The sequence below is a fragment of the Schistocerca serialis genome, chromosome 2 (genome assembly GCF_023864345.2).
Source record: "Schistocerca serialis cubense isolate TAMUIC-IGC-003099 chromosome 2, iqSchSeri2.2, whole genome shotgun sequence".
NCBI lineage: Eukaryota > Metazoa > Arthropoda > Insecta > Orthoptera > Acrididae > Schistocerca > Schistocerca serialis.
The window spans coordinates 588,441,365-588,462,596 of NC_064639.1; the positions used below are offsets into that span (position 1 = coordinate 588,441,365).

General features: G+C 38.5%; 1 non-coding gene across 1 annotated transcript; it reads right to left on the minus strand.

Moving 5' to 3' along the window:
• Positions 1-10,931: 10,931 nt before the first annotated feature.
• On the minus strand, positions 10,932-11,013 carry Trnas-gcu (transfer RNA serine (anticodon GCU)). Its single transcript has one exon. It is a non-coding gene; the product is annotated as a tRNA-Ser (tRNA).
• Between the last annotated feature and the right edge of the window lie 10,219 nt (positions 11,014-21,232).

Sequence of the window (21,232 nt, forward strand, 5' to 3'; positions counted from 1 at the left end):
ACATTCCATACACAGTAATCTGTGAACTTAAACAAGTCGCACAATGTGCTTTTACCTCTCCAAATATATTAAAATTTCTGAAATGTGTTACTTCATTGTATGCAGCACAATTACTATTACAAACAGTGAAGAGAAATTCAGTCCTTTATTGAGTGAAGGTATTGTACTGTAACATGCTACTAAAAACTCCAGGAAAGAGAGAATTCTTAGGCATGAAACAGCATTTATGTACCTGTGTGTTTGTCTGTACAATGATTCATTTCTAGAGGAGTTTCAAAGAGAAAAACTTGATTTATGTGACTAACTGTATTTATTTGGTATCGTGGGTGGTGAAACCGAGTGGCAGACGAAATTCACACTCAGTGTGCTGCAAATATTCAGCACAGGCAAGCTGAGCCGCGTGGCAAAACCAGTACATACTTAGCAGATTGGACATGGTTTCACAGCGCAGGTAGCATTATGGTCCACAACAAAGCCATGCTCTCCATGGGATGCAACAAGCACATATGTAGCAGTCTGAACTGGTATGGTTGAGTTTGGGTTCATGATTAATGTGTGTAGGTTCTGAATATTCTTTAAACTCATTGTATTGTGGGACATCAGCATTCCATGTCTTCCTTTTCCGAGTTTGTTTGTATTCCTGTTGTGCTAGTTGATAATGTGACACACTGCAGGTGTTAAAACAAAGACTTGCCCAAAGCACAGAGAGGGCAAGGAAAAAAATGAATGTCTATAGGCCTTCATATGCGCCCTAATTTCTCATGTTCGTGGTCCTTGTGCGAAATGTGTGTCGGCGACAGTAGACTCATTCAGCACTCGGCGTCAAATGCCAGTTCTCTAAATTTTCTCAATAGTGTTCTTCGAAAAGAATGTCTGCTTCCCGTCAGGGATTCTTATTTGAGTTCCCGAAGCGTCTGCGTAATACTTGTGTGTTGTTTGAACCTGCCGGTAACTAATCAGATAGCCTGCTGATAGTCTATAGAAAGTAAGCGAAACTTAGATAGACTAGTGCGGCAATCAGTTAAATAATCAGGCACACAAATGCTGTAAATAGCATTCAACACTATGATTTCCATTATGAGTTGCAGAGCTTACACATAAAATAGTTTTCATAGCATTCAAAATTGCCAGTTTTATTTTGTCTTACTGGGCCATTATGGCCTTCAGTGGGAAAACAACTTTGTTTGATGACTTCCCAGATGTCTTTAATAGCATTGACATCAAGTGATCTGTATAGCCACACAATAACCCATGTCTCCAAATAGTATTTGGCTATCCATTATGTTACATTTCAAGAGTGGTTGGGTGGTGCACTCTCTTGATGAATGTTAGATCACCTGTGGGGTGTGGTAGGTGAACCACCACAAGTGCATGAGAGTAGGTTCTTGTATTCTTTTCCAGTGATATATCAGAGGGGTGGGGGTATTACATAAAAAGAGCAAGAGTCTTATTGAGCTGTGTGTTAAATGTATACCAATAGCAGAAACCACACATTTCAGTAACAAAGTAGGATTATGGCAGTATGAAGATTAGTTAGATGCTTCATACAGCATGGAACCAGTGTCAGGGCTGTCCACCAGCTGGTCTTATATCCAGGTTAGTGGCATTGCCTATATATCGGTCTTGCGTCTTGCGTTCGGCTATGGCAACTTCATTGCTGATGACTTGCAACATCTGAGTCTCCATTACCACCAGTACCTGCTGTAGGCAAGGATACTAAATAAATGTCTCATACGTAAGAATACATTCTTAATCTCCATGACCGAAGCACCATTGACAAGTGGGATAATCTCTTGTGGTTTTTGACTTACTTGTATACTCACTTTCTTCAGTTCCTGTAGATCTGAACGATAAATAACTGCATGTCGTGTGATGTGTACTGTGCAGAAGTATACATGGAGACGGCAGCTTCTGTAATATGATAGTTGTCACTGCTCACTGGTTGTTGTTCTCCAGCTTTACATTGGTGAGTGATTTGCTCCACTTTGGTCCGTCTGTCCACTGTTTGAATTTGTGATGGTCGATGGTGACATCTGATAACTCATTATTGTCATAGTAGTTGACTCTGAAGGCAGTGATTTTATCTTGAGATACTTACAGTGCACCTTTACATGGTGCCATATGAAAAATGCAATACCTGCATGATAGTAATTGTGGTAGGAAAATCTTGGCATTTGCCTGAAATAATTTAGGAAAGAGGAAATCTGGATGGCAGAAGAGAGCATGAACTTCCATCCTCACAAATATGAGACAGTTGTCTTAACTAAAGAATTACCCATCCCGATTAGACCTATCATACAAAGCTGTTTTGTTTATATATTCTTGGAACAAAGTGGAATATTCCATGTTGGGCACCCATCATCTGGCTGGGAACAAATGCACCAATATGATATGTCCCATCTGTCATGCACTTGTTTGTGCTGTTGACAGAAGTGCATTGTCTGGCAGCAGTGTGGCAAACCCTTCTATTGTTGTGTCAACAGAACTACTCTGCAATCCAAGTGCTCATGAGTAGAGGTCAGGTTGATGTGCAGTAAAATATGCATTCATTTATGCACAAAAATAGCAGAAATATACATTTAAGCATCAAAAGCATGTATTACAATATGCTTAATATTCACTAAACTTACATAAACTGTGTGCTTAGAAGGAACAGGATATGAATACAATGTAGATACTCTGCACAAGAGGTGGTTTTCATGGTTATTTCTTTTTCAAGAAATGTCCAAAGTATTAAATTTTTCAGCTACTTCCAGGCTGTTTGCCAATAAAAGGGAGAACAATGCGCACATGGCTCCTTGCAATATATACTGTTACCCGCAGTACTTTCAGTACCCCCAAAACTGTGCATTAAACTGCCAAATGCAAAAATTAGATTATTAGTTCATATTCTACAATTAGAAAATTGTTGGGTTTCCATTTATGTTCTCCGTCAGTATAGCTGTGGCTGTCGCAACACACTGTCACAACAAATTTATTTCAGTTGATGTTTCCGTAGTCATGGTGTCACAAATCACAGTTAAATGAATTATAAAGAGAATTAAAGTTTCCAACTACTAACAGTTCAATCGTTGGTTCAGTAGTACCTGAGTGGCTGTTGTACGTAGCAACACAGATACCACAAAAGTAGACCTTCGTGCATTGTCATGACATTAAAATGTTATGTCAAGCATATTGTGTAATTAACTTCTGTTTGTAAGCTGTTTTGTCTCCTTTACCTTCACTCTGAGAATGGGTCAAATTATATGAAATATGTATTTTATTCATTCATAAAAATGGTACTTAAAATCCAGTGTGTGACATAAGCATATGCACAAATTTACCTTCTGCTTCTGAGTGCATGCCAAACAGTGAATGATGAAGTTAGCAGAGTAAGTTGTCTACTTGCTAGAGTAAAAAAATCTCTACTGCTATATGCATGTTTTTACCTAACATGTCCACAGGATCCTTTTCATAGTTTTCCTCTTAAGAGCGTGTAAATGTATCGTAATCTATATTACTAACAGATTAATCCGGTTTGTGGTTCACATCCCAGTTGCAGGTTGCCTGTCTAATGGCTTTCAAGGTAATAAAAATTTGATTTTCAATTTTTCATATAGTTATTGAGCAAATTTTGAAATTTCATATGCCATCATAATCTACTCATTTAGAGGCACAAGACAAGTATTGCAATTAGAATCTGTGTATATGCCTGGAGGTAATGTAGATCCCTACTTGCAAATTACCCTGACGATATTAATCCAGTATTTGAGAATGAGAGCGCTTCACGACTTCCAACAAACACTGAACTTAATTTCAAACTTGTATGAAACTTTTCTCATTTTCACGCTCCACAAAATAATGAAAAGGAAAAATATTGTTGTGTACTTAATTTTCGCTGTCTTGCACTGAAACTTCAGCATCAGGTGTGACATTTTAATCCATTGCTTGTTTACTACTAACTGTATTCATAATACACTATGCAAATGGTATCCACGTATACCACGAAATGTACATGCAAAATTGGCATTATAGCAACTTCAAATAAACTTTAAAAATAATTTAAAACCATTTCAAAAATTATAAGTTATGTGCTTAACATTAGCTATTTAACACATTATCTCATTTGTAACGTAATCTGACTTCTGAAGCGTTTTTATAGATTGGAGTTCATTTCTATAAGGAATTAGGTATTTATTGGTACTGTACAGGATTGTTCTGTTCGAGATTACATTGATGTTCAGTGGCAAGAAGTTAGCAGTAGAGTGCTGTTTCTTCATATTACCTACATACATAAACCTTGTTCTTTGTTCGAAGCAAAATGAAAGTTGTCTTATTCTAACAGTCACCATGAGGCCATGTTTTGCATTGTGCTAATACTCATTGGATGGTGATTAGAGATTTTAAGTTTTCTGTCTGGCTTCAAGTATTCAGATTCTGCAGATCACATCAGTCTGTTTTTTTGAGAACAGCTGATTCCAAGATCACGCTACTGATCATTATAACGAGTCTATTAGAATCGAACAAAGCGAGGCCATAGCGTTGAGATCACAGATTTACTTCAAACTTGTACACTTTCAGTAGGCCATTAGAACAACATAATGTACAAGCAGTAAGGTGCACTACTCTGGCAATTCCGAAAAAACCGCAAGAGAAGCTTTACACATATATTTTGTAACTGATGTACCTGTGCAAAGATACTGGGTGGAAGAAGTCGTCGATCTAGCAGTTAGCGCTACTGCTTGCTAGACTTCTTCATGACTGGTAACATTATTTAATTTATACATTTGAGAGGTAATATAATGAAAAAAAAACACATACATTTTCATGAAATTGTAGTGAATTTCATATGTTATTTGGCTATTTACTGTTTGTAGTTAAATTTTGAACGATGAGAGAGACACTTGCAAAGTCCAAGTCAGACCTCGATAAATGATGATGAGAATGACGTTATTCACAGTCAGTAATATAGTAAGTCACAATGTGCTCTTGACGTTACACTTTGCTGGATGGTATCTGTTATACAGATGTGGAAAACATGAATTGAAATGTCATGCAAATATAAGTGTTTTTTCCATTATATTACCTCTAAAATGTCATACAATTTAAGTAATATGACCAGTGATGGGAAAAAAATATAGATTTAAAAAAATAATCATTCAAGGGGATTCAAACCATTGCCTCATACGCATTTGTATTATGATGCTCGAATGCTAACCATTTAACCACCATGTTCTCTCCTGTCCGACATTTAATGAAAGATGCACATGGCACATAATAGATGTGTGAAACATCTCTTGCAATTGTCTCGTAATTTCCAGAGTAGTGCTTCTTACTACTTGCACATTATGTTGTTTTAATGGCCTACTAAAGATGTACAAAGTCTGAAGTAAATCTGTGATACCAATGTCGTGGCCACCCTTTGTAAGATGTTAAGCAAACCTTTGTCACTAGGAACTATATTTGTCTGTTGCTCATTGATGATGATACTTAGCTGTAAGTTGTGCACATTGCCATCATATTGGATAAAATTGCTCGAAATACATGGAACTCAGTGATAATTTAAACCACTTGCTTAGTTAAACTGTTCAATGGAAATTCGTCCTCATTCAAAGCCAAAGCATTAACCTATTTTTGTCTTCCCTTGTGCAAGAACAATACACTTTCTGTAATACTGACTGAAGTTACCACCTGATGAATGCAAGGTGTTGCAGAACATAGGTATTTCTGTTATCTTGATAACAAGCTGTGCAAAAAAATGGTGTTACTAGAGTTAATGATAAAAGTATAATTGTACATAGTACAGCAAAGCTGGATTAAGTAATACTTCTAGGGAGTGTGCATCATTTCTCAGACTTCTGAAAATTATTTATGTGAAAAATGCATTAACTTCAAAAATTACATATGAAATTAATTTGCATAATCAAGTCAAAAGAAAGTAACTATGCTACAGTATGGCATATTGTTTCTTTGGTTCATTTGGAAAATATGAGAGAAATGAACTTGAAGACTGCTATAGAAAAGGAAGATGAAATATATAGGTGCAGTTGGAAAAAATGAGAGAAATCAACTTGAGGACAGTACTATAGAAAACGAAGAGGAAATAGACGGGATTGGAGACAAGATATTTGGAGAAGAATTGACAGATGACAGAAAAATTGAAGTCTAAACAAAGACCCTGGGGTAAACATTATTTTCTCAGAATTATTGAGATCTTTTGGACAATATCCCATCACGCAACTAATTACAGTGGTGTACAATGTATATGAGATCAGTGAAACACCCTCAGACATCAAGAAGAGTTTGGTGAGTCGAGTTCCAAATAAGACATGCTGACAGATCCGAATATTACCAAAATACCAATTTAATAAGGAATTAATTGATGAAAGGAGAAAAAGAAAGATACAGCAAATGAAACAGCTGAATGGGAAAAGGTAACTAATATCGAAAAAGATGGGAACTAAAAGAGTCTAATGAGGAATGGTTAGAAGCATGCATGAGTAGGTGAATGATAAAAGCCACCTATGACATTGTATGTAGTAACAAGTTGTGATTTAGTTGTCACATAAAATACGTATGCTGATTATTTGATGAGAGTACAAGAGACATGTAAAAAATTAGTATTACAACTGATATAAAACTATAATCAATAAAAAAAATAATGTAAATTTGTGAAAAATCCTTCTGTTAAGATATACTGAAAAAAGGGAAATCTGTTGTTAAAAGGTACACTGAAGAAAGGCAAACCTATGCTAATAGCATTTGTTAATGAAGAGTGTTTTTGACAGTTGGCTGGAATGCTCTTCGTAATTATGAACGTACCAAGGATAAAATCTTGGAGTGAAGGGTTATCTCTAACCCAGTGCAGTTACAATAGTCAAAAGACATGAAAGGGGAAGGGAAGCAGTAATTCTGAAGGGAGTGAGACAGACTTGTTGCCTAACCAAAATTTTATTTAATCTTTACATTGACAAGAAGTAAAGGAAACCATAGCAAAGATAATTAAAGTTCAGGGACCGAGCATTCGGGAGGACAACTGTTCAACACCCACGTGCGGCCATCCTGATTTACGTTTTCTGCGATTTCCCTAAATCGCTACAGGCAAATGCCGGGATGGTTCCTTTGAAAGGGCACTGCCGACTTCCTCCCCCATCCTTCCATAATCCAATGGGACAGATGACCTCGCTGTTTGGTCCCTTCTCCCAAATCAACCAATCAATCAAAGTTAAGGGAGAAGAAATAAAAGCTTTGATGTTTGTTGATGACATTGTTAGTCCTGTCAGAGATGGCAAAGTATTTGGAAGAGTAGTTGAATGAAGTGGATAGTATCATGAAAAGAGGTTACAAGATGTTCATCAACGAAAGTAAAACAGGGGTAATGGAATGTAGTCAAATTAAACCAGGCTGTCTGGAGGGAGTTTGATTAAGAAGTGAGACACTAAAGTAATAGATGAGTTTTGTCATTTTGGCAACAAAATAATTGATGAAGGCAGAACTACAGAAGTTATAAAATATAGACTGGCTATACTAACCAAAAAATTTCTGAAAAAGGGGAATTTATTAACACTAAATAATAACTTAATGGTTGGGAACTATTTACTGAAGACGTTTTATTGGAGGGCAGTCTTGTACAGAAGTGAAATGTGTACAATAAATAGTTCAGGCTAAATGAGAATATAAAGTTTTGAAATGTGATACTATAGAAGAATGCTGGTAAGATGTGTATACAGAATAACTAATGAGGAAGCACTGAATCAAACTGGAGAAAAAAGAAATTTGTTGCATAACTTGACTAAAAGAAGGTATCTGTTGATAGGACACATCCCGGGGCATCAAGGAATTGTCATTTTGATAATGGAGGGAAGTGTCAGGCTGTACAAGCTTGAGAGGAAGACAGTTGAATATAGTCAAATGGGTGTAGTTGGCAGTAGTTATGCAAAGGTGAAGAGGCTAGGCAGGGTAGACTAGCTTGAGTGCTTCATCGAATCAGTCTTTGGACTATAGAGCACAATGACAAAATAATAAATAAATAATAGGTACATGTAGCACTCAAAATTACGAGTGGTGGCAAAACTAGTGGGTTCTATTGCAACTATGGTAGTAATGGTACTGTGTGACTTCTTTACATTGTGTGCCCATCCGGCACGTGTGTGTGTGTGTGTGTGTGTGTGTGTGTGTGTGTGTGTGAGAGAGAGAGAGAGAGAGAGAGAGAGAGAGAGAGAGAGAGAGAGAGAGAGAGGGGGGGGGGGGTCAGTATTTGTCATCGTGAGTGTATAAAGACATGCAACGAACAAGATAGTAGTTACACACAGGAATTATAAATATTGGTGAATAGCAACTCATCATAATGTTTAAGTATCTCTTACATACAGAGACACACAAAATTTATACAGTAGCATCTGTGTTGTAAATCCAAGACTCCTCAAGATACACTGGCAAGGTAGGAGAGATTGCTGCAGTTATAAGAGAGAGAATGAGTAAAAGAGGGAGTATGAAGTGGGGAAATTTGGAGGAGGAAGTTGAGTACAAATGAAATCCTGCAAGTTAAGTTTTCAAACTAAATGGTAATACAGTATTGTCCACAGTCGGATACATTTTCAAAAATAATACTGGTATGAAACTAGCACAAGTAAATTGATATATGGATAACAAAGTTGAACATTCCGCATGTCCAAGATAAGATGGATGCTGCACAAAATAATGTCTGTGTGGCAGTTCTTGATAAGTGAAACATATTAAGATAGTATAATTCAGAACAGTGGCATATAACCAGTGAAAGTTATCTTCATTGCTATGCAGCTATTCATTGCAAGCACAAATACACCTGTAAAACATGCATATCCCTATACTAAAATGATATTGGTTTAATTTCTGTTCCCACAAAATGTGACAGGTTTCTTAGAAAAATGTGTGTATTCTATGTTGAATTTAAATAAATCCACCTAATTATGGCAAGTGCTACTGTCTGAAATATGTGTTTGAAACATGTTGATGTGATGTATATGTTTCAGCCAGTATCAGCTGTTCTGTCATAAGTGGTATTACTATTATTTTTTGCATTGAATAGATGGTAGTCCACTTGATTTTTGTCAGAAAGAATGGACAAAAAGCAATCTTAAGGGGTAGATAGACCTCATGCATGGTATTTTTCCTTTTTATCATAAATATTACTAAGATGGTTTACAAATGCCAGTAGATTTCCTTAAGAATAAAAGTACCACTGTGTAAGAGCCGCAGGCGACTGGTTGTTTCTGATTTAGTAACTCCATTGAAAAATAATTTGTTCGCTCTTGGTCAGGTTTAATTTCAATTGAAACATTTAGACAATTTTTTAAACTTTACCAAAAGAAACAACTTTCAGCAGCAGCTCTAGGAAGCCCACACAGTGGTTAGACAGTTACAGAAAGCAGAGTTAGTTGAAATACAGTAGAAATAGGTTTTGAACACCTTGTGGCAGTGACTACATTTACAAACTTGGGGAGAGGTTTCAAAACCTAGTGGTAAGTTAGTTGAGGAGCCATTGTTGGTACAACAAAGATATATTTTAAAGTTTCCCAGCTCTGTAGCAGTAGTTCAGCATGGTCAGTATAATTGAAAGTAAATAGGGAAAAGTGTTCAGAATTAATTAATGCAAGAGAAATTACTAGTGGTCAGATTATTATAAATGGGATCAGAGTAGAGCTATTATTATCACATCAAAATGATTGTACTTACGAAATGCAGAAAAGGTACTTAAATAATTACATTAAATTGTAAGAATGTGCAGTTTGTAGGTGGTAGTATGTCTGAGGAATACATAAATTGTGTATATCATAAATGTGATTCAAAATCTGTGTGTGTGTGTGTGTGTGTGTGTGTGTGTGTGTGTGTGTGTGTGTGTGTGTGTGTGATCACCTATTCTAGATAATTTTAGGCTAGTTTTAAAACACTGCCATTTTCTGACCGGGGTTTTGAGCACTCATTTGCCAGACTGTTACAATGTTCTAATGTTTCTCCTCTGGAGGAAAAATCTGTGCACTGTCCTGTTGCAGTGATGTATATTTCATTTATAAATATGATCTAATATTATTTTTATGCATTTCTCCATGTCATTGTTATTTTGTAGGTCAGGCCAGGCACTGAGACCTGTGATTCAGTGCAGAAGTTGCTTACCTGTTATGATACTAGGTCATCCAGTGAGCACTAGACTAACCACTGATTTTACTACACAAGAAATCTCACTGCTCTTTCTGTACATCTTTCACAATTTGTGATAAAGTTTGACTGGTGTAGGATGATACATGAGCAAAACTTAGTTCGACACAGATCCTTCTGCTTTGATCAATTTAGCCAGCTGTTGGAGTGTGTTATCACCTGTAACAGATTCATTATTTTTAATCGGGTCCTCATGACTTACAGAAAAATGCATTTATACCCCCCTATCCCCCCAATATGTTTGTGGCTCACTGATCTATGAGAGACTATAGGCTAGTCTAGCAACATCCTGTTGGTGAGTTTTTCTATCTCTTATTGATTTATATTGCATAAAATTGTAAACGTATTTGACTCTGGACTAATAACTTATTTATAACATACTGGAACAAGTCGTTCTCCAAGGAAAGCACAGCTTGGTGCTACTATTTTTCTTTGAAGAAAGTAGTGTATGTTGGAGGAAAGATAGCCCATTTTTAGTTTTAATCAAGTTGTTAGATTGTCAGAAATTTATTTATTCCGAAAATTCGTTATCAGTGGAAAATACAAGGACCAATGCTACAGAATGAACTGTGTGTCATAGGAGACAACCTAATGGTTAAATGCCACAGAAAGTGCAACAGTTTTGTTTCATCTTTTACGTATGTATCGTTTTCGTACAGATACACACAATGTGATTAAACATGGTTGGTTCTGTGTTACATGCTTTGTATTTTTGAGCGTTTCTGGGCCTGAAGTAAAAACAGAAAGAAAAAAAAATTCGACGAGGATGGGATTCGAACCCACGCGTGCAGAGCACATTGGATTAGCAGTCCAACGCCTTAACCACTCGGCCACCTCGTCGTGATGCAATACGGACCTTATTGTCGACATAAATGGATACTATACCGTACAGAATTGTTGCATTTGTATATTCGATAGAAAAAACACTTAATGCCAATATTTTATTTACTCCTATTCGATGAATTACATTTTATACTCCATAAATGTTTAAGGTCCTTCCGACACTAGTCGGAGGGACAAGCACTTCGCCGAAACGTAGCAATTTATTTATTTATTTTTCTTACGGCGTGTTATCCTTCCTGTTCCTTACCTTGTACTTCTGTAGCATCGTTTTATAAATTATTGAAAGAGAGAAACACGCTGTGCATAGAGATGCAAGTGTATTTTGTGATATATGCTCCGTAATGAGCGGCTCATTCTAAGGAAAACGATGATTATGGTAGTATTATGTTGTTAATACCAACCACTCTCCGCTGTGTTCATTACTCAGCGCCAGGCATTACTTTAATCAATACGAAAATTGTTTCTACGGTGTCAGAACCATTAAAAATTTTCCATTACGAACTAGCTGTTTGCTATGCATATAGTGTTCCATAAATTCCCCGGATTTTGCGCTGCCATCACACAGGTTCCAAATAAGACGTTCTATTACACAAAAATCAACGGCTTCTTGCACCATAATAAACTTACTTTGTGAATGGGTATTTGGAGCTGAACTGGCAGTGACTTCTGCGATCAAACACATTTAGTAAGTGTTTCATTCGCACAGTTCTGTAATATTTTGCGAAAAGACCAACAGTTTCAACTTCGAATACCGTACTGATATCTAACTGAAAACTCCAATTCTTTTAGCTATAGTTAACCAGAAAACCAAAGGAAGGAGCGAACAGAAAGCGTACTTGGCCTTATGCAGGAGTTACTCATTAATTCTGCAGCACTTACTGTGAAGTTGTTTCCGCGCAAATGTTTTACCATTCGTGGAGCAGGTCGGCCACACTATATAGTCATGTTAGCGACGGGGAAGGAGAAAATATGCCCCAAAAGTCTCTTAAATCCGTTATACACAATCTACAACGTTCAAATATCAGTAGGTGTAAAAGCGCCTCAGTTTTGTAGCTATTACAAATCGTTTTCAAAGTTTTCCGAATAGTGCATTTCATATTGGCATCTGTCTTACGCTGTCGTTGACAGTAGTACTTATTAGGAGCAAATAAATAGCACGATCAAGAGGGAGAGGGAAGATTAGTAATTTTCAAAAATCGCACCACCGCCCAAGTCATTTAAGGAGGCGGACATGCTCGAACAGGGAAAGGAAGATGACAAAAAATCGGTTGCTGCCTTTTCAGAAACACCACCCAGACATTTGCTTTAATCGATTTAGAGAAACCTGGAAATATGATAGCCGGCCGGTGTGGCCTTGCGGTTCTAGGCGCGTCAGTCTGGAACCACGAGACCGCTACGGTCGCAGGTTCGAATCCTGCCTCGGGCATGGATGTGTGTGATGTCCTTAGGTTAGTTAGGTTTAAGTAGGTCTAGGGGACTGATGACCTTAGCTGTTAAGTCCCATAGTGCTCAGAGCCATTTTGGAAATATGACTCAGGATAGTTACCTGGGATTTAAATTTAAATTCAGAGGTCATTGTGTTAACCACTGTGCTGCTTGTATCTGTAAAGCCATAAAACCAGTCCAGTCATAAAAAGTTTTTCCAGTGACATGTTCGGCATGAATGTTGTACAGTTAGGGTGGGGGAGAGGGGGAAATAGGACCCAACCGTATATGACACCTATTGATACATTGAAGAAATCAGATGTGCAGCACTTTTCTTCACAGCTACAAGTTGGTTATTGTATAGACTTGTCATCAGTGCTATCAAGTGTTGTGGGACATAGAACTCTGCAAGCACCTGCCACAACTTTTTGCAGGCAAACACTCAGAGGTATTCCTATAGTCAAGGGAGCAAATGAAAATAGGGAAACAGAACTCAAGCGAAAGAGAGCCATCGATCAGTCTTCGGGCGACTCCCCAGTCTCCCACTCCTTTTACAAAATCAATGCAGCACATAGACCCCATTTCCGTGACCATCTCGCCAAGCATACCGTCTAGACCAGGGGATTTATAGTTCTTCATTGTTGAACTGCATTCTCTACTTCGCTGCGTAGAGAGAAGTCATTAGACCAACACTACAGTGCAAACTAACCCCGCGCATTGCTAGAAAGATTCCGTAATGTGTGATCGGAACACATTACGCTCTTCCAGTCATCACTGCCCCACTTTGTCTATACTAAACACCGTTACGTCTTGTTCTGGAACTGTTGGTCAGAAGTTTCGTGATTATTAAAACGTTCGTCCGCGCAGCGTCAATCTGTATGGATGTTCAGCGTTTGGATCTTGTGAATGCAGAAGACGGTAATGCGAAGTGCTGAGTTTTGAATCAGTTGGGTTTTATTAGTCATAGAATTTCTGTGAGAATCCCCTTCAGTGATCTGGGATTTATGTGGTTTTAGTAGTTTTCACTGTGGATCTTGCTGATGATTCCATGCTGTTGGTCACGTACCTTTACATAAGCTTGGAAAAAAGTGATCCTTCCGATTTACTCTGGTCAGATTCGCGTACTAATCCATAATGCAGTGTTTGGAATATTGCAGGCTGTCTTGATTCACTAACGAAAGATAAGTTGAAGCATATTGGAAAGATCCTGAATAGTGGAAAACATGTAGTTCCTTTATTTTGATATTCACTAGTATATTTTGCAGTCTGCCAGTCGAAAGGATTTCATACAGACGTAAGGGATGTTTCGAGGTACGTACTGTCTTAGAGTTGCAACTAATATTTTCAGCGACGTCATTTGTCTATAAGAATAAACAGCAATAGTAGCGATCCTGTTACATTTCACAGGATCACACGTGAAACTGCTTCTGTGAGTGTGATTGATTCTTCATCCGGAGTATGTGGTACGTTCTACCTGTTAGAAGTGTTCATTTCAGTTGCAGATGTAGCTTGACATCCAGTGTGAAGGTATTTTTAGTAATAGTCTATGTGGTAATGAATCACAAGCTTTATCAAAGCCTAGAAACATCGTTTGCATCAGGTTATCGATTTACAAGGCTCTGAGAATTATTGCGTGGTGAGTATGATTTGGGTTTCTGATAATAATGTTCTCAGAATCCACGCTAGTGGGCATAGAGAAGGTGATTCGACTCTAGATAGGTGACGATGTTTGAACTCAGAATGGGTTCTACAGTTCTAGAGACGTAATATAGATCGATGATTATCAAATATGCTGCCATTTTTTGTAACTAACGTGTAGCGTTTGCCAGTTACTGTTGTCCGGATTAGAACTGCCTGTGACAATATCGCCCTCCTAAAGCCTGGATTATGATTTCCGTGCAAAGCCCCACATCTCTCATTCACCGCATTTGTCTCCTATTAATGCGGTGTCCGTTTCATCTCGTATAGCGTATTTAGTAAGTAACATACTCCATCTAGTTCCAAAGCCAAGCACGGCGCACTGTTTGTTAATGCTTACTATGTCTTAATCTGCGGTGACATACACAATATTTTAACATCTGTTTATACATCACATAGTGTTCGTGGGCTGTGATTTCTGTTTATTAAAAAAAAATGTTTGACAGTCGCTTGTGAATGCTAGTGACAGGCTCACCGGACAAAATATTAGTCACCCCCAATCCCCTTAAAGGATCACATTTGTCGCTAGGTGGTGTAGCATTTAGAAGGCGGCAGTTCGACCGACTGCCCCTTCACCCCCTGATGCAAGTCAAAACACTGAAGTGGTGCGTTTGTGCCAGTCGGATGTTTCGGACGTTTGGAATTAGCGTAGAAAGATGGCCCGGCGTGGAACCGTGACAGATTGGTGGGAAGGAGCTATCGTGTTTGGACATACCCGAGCCCGCGAATGAACTTGCCCAGTTTGTGTATCAGTGCGGACTGTGTCTACAAGGAATGATGTACCACCCGCAGCCGCGTAAGAACTGCTCGTAAAAAGATTCAATCCGGCAGCAACTGGAGAAGAGTGTCATGCGTTGTCAATGACAATCATTTTCAAGCCCGACATGGACTGCTGCTCTCGGTGAATTCAGGTCCATCTCAACAAATTTCCGCGACGAACATTGTTAAGGGAACTGCTTGCATTGGATATTTGGAATTGCTTACCCCGGAAAAGGCCGTTGTTCATAGTGGAGCATGAAGTTTCTTCATTGAGCCAAACAACACAGAAATTGGTCAGTAGTGTAAGAGAGTAGCGATTTTACCTCGTTTCAAGTTATGCAAAGAGTCTAGTGCATCCAAGGTACGTAGTCTAGAGGAGTGCACCGACAGGTTAATGCAGCCTTTAAGCTGCAGTATGCGGTGGGTGTAACACAGGACGGTGGTGCTTCTGTGGGGGAGTTTTTCTTACCACGACTTGGGTGTCCAGTCATTGAAGTTACCGCGGACGTAAACCAGGATGTTTATTTCAACATTTTTGTTCAACAAGTGTGTCCTTTCGTCTGCCTCTTCATGATGAGTATGTTGTGGACATTCCCGCTTTCCAAGATGACAACAGCTCTGTTCACAGGACTGCCACACACACATTCGTGGTCTGACGAACACACGGCGCAATATCGCACCACGACTAGTCCGCTGAATCACCCGATCACAATTCCACAGAAAGTGTCTGGAATTATTTGGATCAGTAGGTAAAATGTACCAGTCAACATCCCCGCACTTTCGTGGGTCTACGGGAACACACGGAGTGCCATAGTCGATGCTTGTTAAAACACTGGAATAATTCCATTTCAAATAATCTCACGCCGTAAAGGTGTGCAAAATCCGTGAAAAATGCAATTTAAACTTTTGAGAGGCAGAACGGAGCTTATGATGAGCAAATCCTGCCGAAGAAAGTGTTCGCAACTAGCTCTGCAAATATTAGGTTGTCTTGAGCTGTAACGGGTGCTATTAGCGTTTTTTTCCCCTCACAACTTGCGTTGTTGTAATATTTTCTGTTACACGTCTCTTAAAGATTGTTATACACAAAGAACTAAAAAGTTCGGAAAGAATGTAGAATAATTCGTGAGTGGCATTCTTTACGTAATATATCAAACATTTTTGGAAATTACGGAAAAGCGAAATCACATTGGCTGAACTGAGATTTTAGCCGGACTTGCTCCGATTACCACTCAAGTGTTTTGCTTACTGCATCACTTCGCAAGGCAGGCGCGGATCCAGAACGAGGGGTTTGTTACCGTTTGTTACTGTCACCCACACCCCTCACAGCAAATATAACTTGCCGTCACGCTCATTTTTATCGCGCAGCAGGTGCCTATGATTTGAGTAATAACAAAATATATTAAATGTTTAAAATAATAATAATAATAAATCGCTGTAGCTTAATGTCCATGTATTTGTAATTCAGAAAAACATAACAAATGTAATCTTTCGGAAATTTGAGAAGTACACGAGTCATGCATTTGATTCAAGAAATGTATTAGCAGCAAATTTCTGCAATATTGGCAAGCCATAATTTACATGATATGTGACCGAAGAGTGCTCTTGCCATTATCAGTATCGCCCCAAGCACTAAATTTATGAACACTGGTCTTAAGATTGTGGCTGAGCAAGCGTGTAAATGAGATGAACGCTATTTCTTACGGTCATTCTCGTCTACTTGTAGGTGGCCTTTCCTTCTCTGTCACGCCTATCTCAGTTCCCCGTGGTATACCGTTTCTAGTTGTGGACTCGAGAATTGTGTAAGATTTGTAGTTGACAGTAGGTTAGGGCCAGACCGTGAATTTGCGCCTGTACTTGGCTGAAATGTTACCAGCCAGGCAGCAAGTGCATCCACGTAGGGAGGCACTCACTGAAGCACCTGAAAAGTATCCTCTGTTAAACGTAGCCTGTATTCTCTACAATCCTTTTCCGTTTTCGTGGCACTTTCGTTTTCATGCCACTTATTTTCTGAAAGTTAGCCGTGAAATTGGGAACTCGATACACGCAGAACTATAAGCACTTCTATGGAAATGTGTGTGTATGTGTTTTTTTTTTTTTTTTTGGGGGGGGGGGGGGGGGGAGGTGACGACTTGAGTAATGCTCCACATCCTTCCCGAGTCCGCCACCCCCATGGATGAATGCCTGTCTCCAGATGTGGTGGTCATGATTTTAACATATTGGCCATATTGTTAGTTCATTGTGTGTCATTACGACAGTTCTGTGTGGGGCTTCTTAATACTGCTCCACGTTTGTACAAATGCTAACAAAGTAGTTGCATAGTTCGTCAAAGCTGTAGGCGGGCGTGCTGTGGGATACGATGCCTTAAAATTGATTGCCACATTTCTCAGGCGTTCAGTTCTTGAAGTCCCGTGGCTCAAACTGAGGACCCATACCTGCGGTATTTTACCCACGCTAAAATAAAATGTGACGCTCTTTTGGGCGAACGGTTTAAAATGATTTAAAACTCAACCAGTGCATTTTTCAGTGATGACAGTACATGGAATTGTCAGCTACTATTTTCATGCGCATTCTTGCCTCTCCCGTGGGCGTTGTGTATTCTTATGTGGAATATTCTACTCAAGTATCTTCATGTGTAGTAATTTACACAAACACATTTACTTTTAGTCCATAAATTTAGTACTATTCAGTGGAGAAGATTTGTGTTCACATTAGTGGCAGAATCTAAGAAGTCTGCCTCGCTGTACTTCACTAACCCATTTATTCATTTTCATCTTCAATTTGTTACCCCGACAGTTTCAAAATATTCATTTCGAAAAGTTCTAATTTTGACCAAGAAGTTAGCTTTCCATAGTTTCCCTAAATAATTTTAACTAAATTCCGATTTCCTTTCCTATCCTGGTCCAGCCGAGCCAATTACCGGAAGTATGACGCAGGTGAAGGGGGAGGGAGGGGTTGTGCCTCAGGGGTCATGGCCCTCCTCTCCCCAGACAAATGTTCACTCATAGCATTTATGTTTTTATAGACACCACATTCCAAATTTTGGATAATAAAGTAGCATGAAAACTGAGGGCCTCGAAAATTACAATGAATTCTAGAAGATTGCACGCAGGACGTTGAATAAGGGAGACAGCAATGAAAGGCTCTTGCACTAAGAAAAAATAAGTTAATCCCACCGAATATAAGCGGAAACGAGTGACAGATGTCATTTCCCACCATTTACACGCAGCGTAGGCATACTCCGCTTATAGGTGTTCACAGTGATTGTTCTAAGCGAAATACTGATAATGGTGAGAGCGCACTCAGATTTTACATCCTGTAGAAGTTGTTCAGAGTTTGTCGCTATAAACGAAACATCTAAATTTTCGTTTTTCAGACGAAAGCCTTTTTAGATTAAATATTTATATTCAAATTGCTTGACTATTACTTTAAAGCGATGGGCGAAGCACTCCTATAAATAATTATAATCGTATTTAAACATTTTATATATCGTATTTTATGGTTATATTATTGAAATTATAGACATCTAAGGTATATTAAATGTGAGGGTGAAAATGCTCATTCCGCAGCCCCACCTAAACGATGCGAGGTGTCAGAGGCGCAACGGTAGCATTTTTTTTTATTTTACTGTTTAAAGGATAGCACCGTATCGACTCGATGCACTATTGTGGGGCGACAGCGGTGACGCTGCCATCTATCGGCGGACACAAGAGGCGAGACATTGGCTGGAGGGGCCTCTCGCATGGAAAAACATTGAGCTTTTGGGCGCAAATCGATTGCTTCTTGTTGAATGATTCGTTGTAGTTGCAGTAAAACTACTTGTTTTGTGTTCGAGAAATGGGCTATAGTAGTTTTCCTTGTATGGATAACGCAAAATTAAATTACAATCTCAAACGTGTTTACGTGTGAGGGTGGTTGGCATATATAGCGGCGCCGAGAAAATTTCAACGGGGAGGTACGAGGCCTTCTGAGGTCTTGATATATAATAGGAATCAGCCTACAAGGCTAGCAAAGTAACTGCAAGTGCGATGCACGGGAAACTCATGAGGGTGACGATTACCTCCTTTTATATTGCTTTTGACTGCTCCCCACTGCTACCCGACCGCTGAAAAAAGTGACACAGAAACCCTCCTTAAGACTTGCTACTAAATGTTTGTTATTAGGATACATATTAAACTTCTTATTTTTCATCTCATTTGTCTCTGAACATGACTATGCAAATTAACAAAGAAAATTTTATTAGGTACTCTCCAAACATACTGGTTAAATAAAGGTGTAGGGGTAGGGAATAAATGGCAAACACGCATTCGAAATCGTCCAGATAGGAGTGAAAGAGAAATTTTAGCTCTGATAGAAAACATATCATCTACGCAGAACTTTTGTTTTGTTTTGAAGCAGCCGATATAAATGCAGAGGGGAAAAAAATTGCAGAAACGAGGTAGCAGCCTACAGCATTGCAAATATTTGGCCAATGCTAGTTATGGCAGTGAAGCTGTCAGTTTGTGGCAAATGCGGACAAATTGCAAAGATGAGGCCCTTCGATTAAACGATGAAAATATTGTCATCAGTTCGATTCCTTAATAAATATCATCTCTGAATATCGGACAGCTATTTGCCACGGCTCTGCATGTAAAACACTGTGTCACAACCGATATAAACAAATAAAAATTAAATATATTCATGAGATGGCGCCACAAAAAATATGCAGTTCGGTTAGACATGGTTAGGTCAGAATCTAAGATTATGAAAATTAATTTTGTAGGGCTATGAAGGAAATGCTTATACTAAAGGGGGGGGGGGGTGGAGATATGATATTGTTACTAAACCATAGTAAATTTACTACTTCGTATTTTATTTAAAGGAAGCCATAGCTTATGGGTTATGCAATAGTCAATTACAATAACAAGGCCTCCAATGGTATTTCACATACAAAACAAGTATAAAATGCCCTGTTTTACACTGTATACTGACAACACCAGACTGGCGGTAACCGCGGATTGGTACTAACTGCAATCGTAAATTTTACGAGGGTTTAGTAATCTAGGGTTAATTTTAGGACTGGCGATAGGAAATCATAAGTTACTGCTTTGTTGTTTTCTAAAACGAAACGTATTAATCCATCATCTGTTAGGAGTCGATCAACGTCCATTGTGGATAAAATTATTTTGTCGACTTGCGATCTGTGTAATACTTCTAAGAAAGTTTCATTCAAATGTCGGTCACCCTATTTGCATGATTATGTATAAGAAGCAAAAGGCAAAATGTTCATATGCGTATTACTTCAATGTAAATTTTCGGTCACTACTGACGGTTCGCTATTCAGTACAGTTAGCTATTCGGTGCTGTTATAATTTTCGAAACGAAAACAAATTACCGTAAATGCCAAATTTTATGCAAAGTAAAGTGCGACCATCACAGCAGAGGGCTAGTGATAAACATTAGCTTTCGCCCGAAGTTGCTGAACATTGTATAGGGTACTCACGTCCACTGTGAACTTTACGTGAAATTATTCATCGTTATAACCTGGCTACTATTAGCACTACTACTACTTCTATGTGTAACAAACTAGTCTAGATAAATAGTAAACAAGAAAAAAATTGCTGCCTTTCTCATTTTGTGAAAGTAAAGAAGTGATATTCATGTTAGTAATGTATTTGTAGGAGTAACAGAACATTTGGGGTTTCAGGACGCGAAATGGTTGTACTTTTGGTAGAAAATGAAATTATTGGTATACGTTTGATAAAAAAAAATAAATGAAATGCTTTACGGTATGAGTGTGTTATATGTAGAAGATGGTTTATTCGCCTCTACAATGTTAATATTGTATCAGATATTGTTTTACGCTAATTTTATTGCATGCTAGTGCCATCTGTTAAAGCGATTGTTATTATTTTCCCGTACGGAAAGCAGTAATTTCATATTATTTCTATCAGGTGTTCATTTGTCGATACCATAAATACGGTATATTTTGTAGCGTCAGTTAACTGATACACTTTCGAGTTGAAATATGCAGAGTTTACATTTCAGACGTATCCATGAAAATGTAAGCCTACACGCAAGTACGCAGTAGCTGTACTAGCACGTTAGCCGCAGACTTGTCAGGGGTCGTATCTGTCGGTTCCCAGCGTGCTCCATTCCCAGCGTTGCTGAGTCAGCGACACGGGAGCCATCTATCCGCCGACGCTAGGATTAGAGCGAAATATTGCTGACTGGTATTAAAGTCAGTACTTGTTTTACGATGTTATATTTAAGCCGTTTAATTCAATTTTTATAGTTGCTTATCACTAATCTTTTGAAGATTACGATATTGATAGTCACAGAATGCAGAAATAGCAAG